This window comes from Macrobrachium nipponense, chromosome 31, assembly GCF_015104395.2.
Source record: "Macrobrachium nipponense isolate FS-2020 chromosome 31, ASM1510439v2, whole genome shotgun sequence".
In the NCBI taxonomy this organism is placed as follows: Eukaryota; Metazoa; Arthropoda; class Malacostraca; order Decapoda; family Palaemonidae; genus Macrobrachium; species Macrobrachium nipponense.
Window position 1 is genome coordinate 33,991,839 of NC_061093.1, and position 7,500 is coordinate 33,999,338.

The window sequence follows — 7,500 nt, forward strand, 5'->3', positions numbered from 1 at the left end:
TGGAACAACACATGGGAGTCATGTGGGAGAGGACGTGTCTGATATTCTTCCATTTGCATTTGAAAAGCCAAAACGTGCTTTCTTTTATAACCTCTTTCTAGGCTGATACAAGAAATATTCGGCTTATTGCCTGGAGTTTTATATTATGTCTATTTTTTTCCATTTAATACACTTCAAATATTCATAATTACCACTGAATGCCTGATAGTGGCCCCCCTTTCTACCAACTGTAATATTAAATCAATTGAGATGTTAAATCTTTAAAGGCTGAGATCATTTAGCATTCAGAACTGTGATAATCCTGCAAAATGTCAACTGCAGAGCTTGCATCACTCATAATTTTATAGGTCTATACTAAGAAATTGAAGTTTAATAAAATAATGTTAAGAGGTGACGCTTAGGCGTGGAACTGAATCTGCTTTCACCGCTTAAATGAAATATAATTTGATGACATTTTTAGACAATCATTTTAAAAATGTAGATTTCTGTTTACTATCTCAAATTTGCAGCCTTACAGAGATAATGCAAAATGTTATGTATGTTATAATAAGCATAAGTGTTTATCCCCGTTTTATTGTTAATTTACTGTTCTTCAGTGGTGAATACGAAGAGCAAAAATGTTGCAGTAGGCAGCGTCTATTCAGCAATAACTTTCCATAATTCTTCCTATTATCTTAGATAAATCATCTCGCATATGAATCTTAGCTGTTACAGATGAATACAAATAGCTTCGAAGTGATTAGAAACAATATTTTTTCTTACTTTACGCAAATAGTATCCTGAGGGAACCAAAGTTTCGGAAAATAGAATTTCTCTTTTACAGTCCTCCATGCGATGTAATCATGTCTCCACTGCCTCAAAGAATCCAACTCTCAGGGGAAGTACTAAAAGCCAACAGCCAGCCATTTGCTCTGAAATATAACGAGAAAGTCACTCAGCGCTAAATCTGAATCTAAAAGTCAAAAGTGAGATTAATTCTACAGCGGTTAGTAGCATCGTGTAATCATAGAAACAGTTTCTTTTTCCCCTAATGGTTTTTTTTTTTCTCCCCAAAAAGGTTCCAAAAAGAAGGGGGAAAGGGGGGAAATTGGGACTAAGATTCTGCTTGAGAAATATCAAGTCTCTGAGCATATCCGTCGTTTCTAGTAGCTATTTTTAGCTGTGTTGTTTTCTGTCCCGTAAAAAAAGGCTGGAAATAAGTGTGCGTTTCTCCAGAAATATCAGGTAGTCATTTCTAAGTGAACGTTACAAAACTGTTTTTATCGTTAAAAGTGTGATAACATGATTAAATGTTTTGAGAACGCTGTAAAACGTTGCTAAACATTAAAGATAATATTTCAACCCCAGCCACAGGACTCTGCAAACTGCTTCGTCTGAACTGACGAATTCTAATTTGCATTACTCAGTAAAATATTTACTTGGACTTTTAGTCTCCTGATAGGATTAGACCAAAGCCACGCTGTATTTAGTCTTATGGAAAATGGAGGAAGGCGTTAATATTGAAAAATATGGACAGCTACAACATTTTTCAGAAAAGGAAAAATGATGCAATTCAATATATTGAATTCAGGGATTAAGTTAAGAAGACATTAAAGGTAATTTTTCATCTCGCAGTCACAAAAATTTGTAAGCTGCTTCGTCTTGGTAGTCGACATCTGTGTGAGTATATACAGACATATATATATTATATATATATATAGTATATATATAATAATATATAATTACATTATATATATAATATGTGTGTGTGTGTGTGGTGTGTGGTGGTGGTATATATATTAATATATAAATATATATATATATATATATATATATATGTGTGGTGTGTGTGTGTGTGTGTGTGCTGGGTGTTTGTGGTGTGTGTATAAAAATATATATATCACTCAGTGCAAATTATAAGCTTCGTTTTTTTAGCTGTGAGGACTATTCGTGAAAAATGAAAACAAAAGAAGAATACTAACAATTTCTTGTGAGGATCGAGAGCACGTTGTTAGGGAAAATGGTCTCTGGTCTAATCTCTTCAAGGAAAGGAAACTTGACTGAATTGGAGCGAAGTGGAATTTCACGAAGGCAGAGATGCATTCTCTGTACTTATATGGCTCGAGAACTAACAGATGATAAAACAATGGACCACCTCCCAAAGTGCAATTAGAGAGACAGAAAGAGATAAATTTCTTTTTATGTATAGAAAATATTTTCAAAGCTTGGTACTGGCACATCATTTCGTGCAATATATGAAAGTAAATCTTTCTAAAGTGTTTGCTGATTATTTGCCAGTCTTGGCATCTTAAACCTATACCCAGTTCTTTTTCATTTACATCAAACCGTTCTTTCAGCTCGAAGTCAACTCAGTTCTACCTCCAGTGGATGTGCGTCTCTCTCTCCTCTTTGTACAATTCGTACCTAAGACTAATAAGTTTTTTTGTTTTTCTTCTAGATAGTATGTTGATTTTATCCAGAGAAGTTATCCTTTCTAACGAAGCCGTATTTCCTTCACTTGCTGCCAGAAGGACAAATTCTCTGGATTTTAAGCCAGTGGGCTTGTGTATAGTATAGATAAAAAGCCCGTATCGTCCAAAATATTCCCCACAGAGCACACAAAAATTAAACTTTACCCAATTTTTTTTTTTTTTTTTTTTTTTTTTTTTTTTTTTTTTTGCTTTTATTGCTTAAATACATATGTACTGTATTTTGATATACTGTTTGTCCAAATAAAACATCAAATCAAGTTACATACCTCTTCCCAACATAAGAAAATGGAAGTCCAAGGAATATCAGATGGCATTACTATCTACTCTCTCATTCACATCTTCAGAGCAAACACATTAAGGCCCTTATTTGAACTCTCCCAATAGTAACCTGATAAAACAGTTTCTCTTTTCATCTTTTCTCATTTCGTTTCATAAACCAGAAATAGACGTCTGGAGCAAGTTATTTTTAGCAATTCTTTGTGGATATAAAACATATAAAAAATATATAGTTCTCGGTTTATTTTAGTGTAGATTTTTTTCAAGTGCCAGTGTGCACTTGGCCTCAATAATCACAACAAAACTTTTTTTTTTCGATCATTTTTTGACTGAACTCTGCCTTATGCTATTACGTAATTCCATTGTAAATCCAGATCAGCTCTGAAGAGGACCATGGATGGTCGAACATCCGTTGGTTATTGGAATGAATAAATATGACAGTATTCTATTGTACCATCGCTTGAAAACCAAGCAAGTGTTCAAAATTTTTCCGATGGGCCTATATTACTTTTTTATATGATCTTCCTCTCCAAAATAACACCTATTTCCTTGGTCCTTACAAACTTTCTCCTGCTGAAAAAAAAATTGTCTTATTAAACTATTCCACTATCTTCCACAGTCAACCCACCCCATAACTCAGCCCTTCGACCCTCCTTTTATCTGATATATCCACTTTCAAACACCTATGTGAATCAACTGCTTTTATTCCTCTACCCACCATGTTATTAACAACCATTGCTACACCCGACTGTCTTCACTTACACCCTCAAAACTCAAAAGCAACTCCTGTACACGTACATTTACACGTATGTATTCATATATATAACTGGAATATTTTATTCACTGGTGAGTTGTCAAAAGCTTTACTTTTTCTTCTAAACAACTCCTACTTTCATCTAATGAGAAAAAAATTTTCTTTCGTTAAAATCGTGTATGATGGTCTTGAGCGCAGAAAGGTACCGCACCTGGGAGGAGGGAGGGAGAGATCAAAGGGTCTGTGGGCTCATTTTTGAGGGTTTCTAGGAAATTTTCACTTTGATGCATTTCTCTGTGATCCTTATGATCCAAAGAGATTCGTTCCCAGGAGTCATCCGATTATATTGGGCTTCGTCACGCTGGATGCTTTAAAGACTAGAGGTCAAAATAGAGATTACAAATCCTCTTTTTCCAGTGGTTATCCAGTTTGGGGTAGAGAACATAACATTATTAAAAATGTGAATGAATGTTACAGGCGAACGGTTCTGTAATATCCTTTTTATGTTAATGAATGCAATCACTCAGAATATTACAAGTTCAACAACGATAGTTTACTCCAATAACTTAGCAAAAAAAAAATATCGAAGAACCCAGGTTTAGGTCTAGTGAGAATATGAAAAGCAATGAAGGAAGGTAGAAACTCGATCCATTCATTTCATTACAAGTATATAAAATGCATCTATAATCTATAATAATAAAATAAGAGTTAGTCTTCTTTGTCCGCCCTGTGGCGGGGACGGTGTATGGTGGGATTTGACCTCAGATTCTAACGAGTTCATGCTTGCAACCCGCCCCCCCCCCCCCCCCACCTCTCTTTTTTTCACTTTTATCAGGTGTGAATATTGTTTTCCAGTCGTCTCATGTTCGTTTGTGTTGTCAGTCTAGTATGTATTCTGTACATGTTAGACCTTTAATATTACGTTGTCTACAAGATTTCCTAGGCGAAAGCGGATTGAATTTAACCTAGTGTTTCATTTCCCTAAGCGACACACATATATAAACACTGGCGCATATATATATATATATATATATATATATATATATATATATATATACTTATATATTATATATAGATATCTATTAATATCGATATGTATATATAACGTTATATATATATATATATATATATGTATATATATAAATATATATATATATATATATATATATGTATATATATGTGAACATATATCTATACATTTTATATATATATATGTATATATATATATATATATTGATATATATATATAGTATATATATACATATATATATATATATAATATATATATATATATATATTATATATATATATATATATATGCATATATATATAGACAGACAGAGAAAGAGACAGACAAAGAAAATATCTTACATAAATCGGTGGCTGAGAGTTTAAGCAACGACAAATTCTTTTAAGAGGATTCCAACGCAATCCTCAAAGCTCAAGAACATCTTACCTCGGCCTGAATCGACGGTACTAATCGTCAGAAACCTTTTGGCAAAGGCCTAAGGAGACCCCATTCAAAGCCTATTCAGACCGGCTGCGGTGCATTTGTATGGGATAGATTTACATATTTAATTCGTTAAGGGAACATCGGTTCGTGCGGCAATTGGCGAATGTTGGTGCTTGGTGCTTTGTTTATTTGTTTTATTTGTTTGTCTAATTGCCTAAGGAATTTAAAATTTTTGGCCATTACTGGTACGGTGGCCAAAATCAATTTTAGAGTCTAGTTTTGTTATTACGTGTAGGCAGTGACGGCAAATCTCATCATTCGATCATGCACTTATATCTGTTTAAGTGAATTTTGCACTATCAAGAATTATAAGTTTAGATTTTCTAGAAACTGCCGTTTAAAAATAGATTTAATCTCACATGAAGACAAGAACTAACCATGCTTTAGAGTTTAAATGATCAGGTGTATACGTAATATATATATATATATATATATATATATATATATATATATATATATATATATATATATATATATATATATATATCACTAGCAACACGTGAAGATTGTATATCAAGAGCCAGCAGGAAAAATGAAAAGCAGCAGTTCCTAGCGCTTTCGTGTATTCTTGATACACCTCATCAGGGTACAGTATATAAAAGAATGAAAAATAGCTCGAAATATCAAAGGTAAACATAAAAACAAAAAAAGTAAAATACAGAACAATCAAACAGCCTAGTCAAGAAGCAAATGGCCCACAGCCTAGAATTACACTTAAAGGAAAACAACAAATGGAAATGGAACTACTAAGCAGTCAAATTGACATAGTTACGAAGTTGTCAACAATACATTTTGTAAGCCAGGTTATCTAGTTTATATTGTCCGTTGCTAATATTAAAAACACTACTTGACTTATATTTTTTATTATACTAGATTTTATAATGTTTCTTTTAATAATGTCTCTACAAAATAAAATTTCCTTTGAATTGTTCCAATTAATTGCGTGATTAAAATTATTCATATGTAAAAAGAGAGCACTCGATGTACTTCCTACACGTACACAATATTTATGTTGATTTAATCTTGATGCCAGTAATTTGTCACTTTGACCAATATATTTTTTTATCACAATCTCTGCATGGAATTTCGTAAATGCAACCCGTTTGTAAATTTGGAGAGTTCCTTATTAAAATTGTTCTTACAGACTAAGTGTTACTAAAACAACGTTAACATTAAAAACTTTGCAGAGGCCAGGTACTACGTCGTACCTCTAAGTAAATGGGGATACAATCCACAATGAAGTAAAATCCTCTTTGTAGTTTTAAAATATATATTTCTTGTACAGGATTAAAAGCTTTCGACCATCAACTGTGGTCTTGTTCACTAAAATGACATTTTAGTGAACAAGACCACAGTTGATGGTCGAAAGCTTTAATCCTGTACAAGAAATATATATTTTAAACTACAAGAGGATTTTACTTCATTGTGGATTGTATCCCCATTAAAAACTTTAAATATTTTTTGGCAAAGAAAGAAACCTGTTGTCAAAAGGTAAAACAAGCACATTACTATGGTCAAAAGCCTGTACATGGTCCACTGCATAAAATGTTTTCTTAGCCTTTCTTAAAGCAACATCAACTAAAAATGCCGGATACTTCAATTTAAAAGCAATATCATAAATCTTGGTAATCTCGTCTTCTAAAAATTCAGGACAACAAATTCTTAAAGCTCTTAAAAACATGGAAGAGAATACAGAGAGTTTAACTTTCAAATGGTGATTGGAGTAAAAGTGAATGTAAGAACATACATTTGTAGGTTCCTAAAAACCGAAATTTAAATCTGTTACCCTGTCTATGCATGCACACTTACATCTAAAAATGGCAAAACTGAATTAATTTCCTCCTCAAATGTGAACTTTATAGAGGGAATCAGCGCATTTAATCTAATTAAAAATCGGTTCACATCCTCACACAAAGGCCATACACAAAATATGTCATCGACATACCTAAACCAAAGAACATTCGCAGATAAAATATTTGATAGAAGTTTCTTTTCAAAAAACTCCATGTAAATGTTGCTTAAAATGGTGTCAGTTTGCAGAGAAAATTCGTATTTATCCAACTCATCAGTTAACATGTTATCAGGTCGTCAACTGGAACTTAGTAAAAAGGGAAACTACATCAAAGCTAATCATTTTAAATTCGAAATTAATGTAACAGCTTCTGAGACGGTTTACAAAATCCACATTATTTTTTACTGAAAATCCTGAAATTTTTCCTATAAGAGTTGACAATTCACTGACAAGCCACTTTGACAAATTATAAGTGATGACCCTACAGAACTAATAATAGGTCGTACAGGGTTATTTTGTATTGTTGACAACTTCGTAACTATATAATTGACTGCTTAGTAGTTCCATTTCCATTTGTTGTTGTCCTTTAAGTGTAATTCTAGGCTGTGGACCATTTGCTTCTTGACTAGGCTGTTTGATTGTTCTGTATTTTACTTTTTTGTTTTTATGTTTACCTTTGATATTTCGAAGCTAT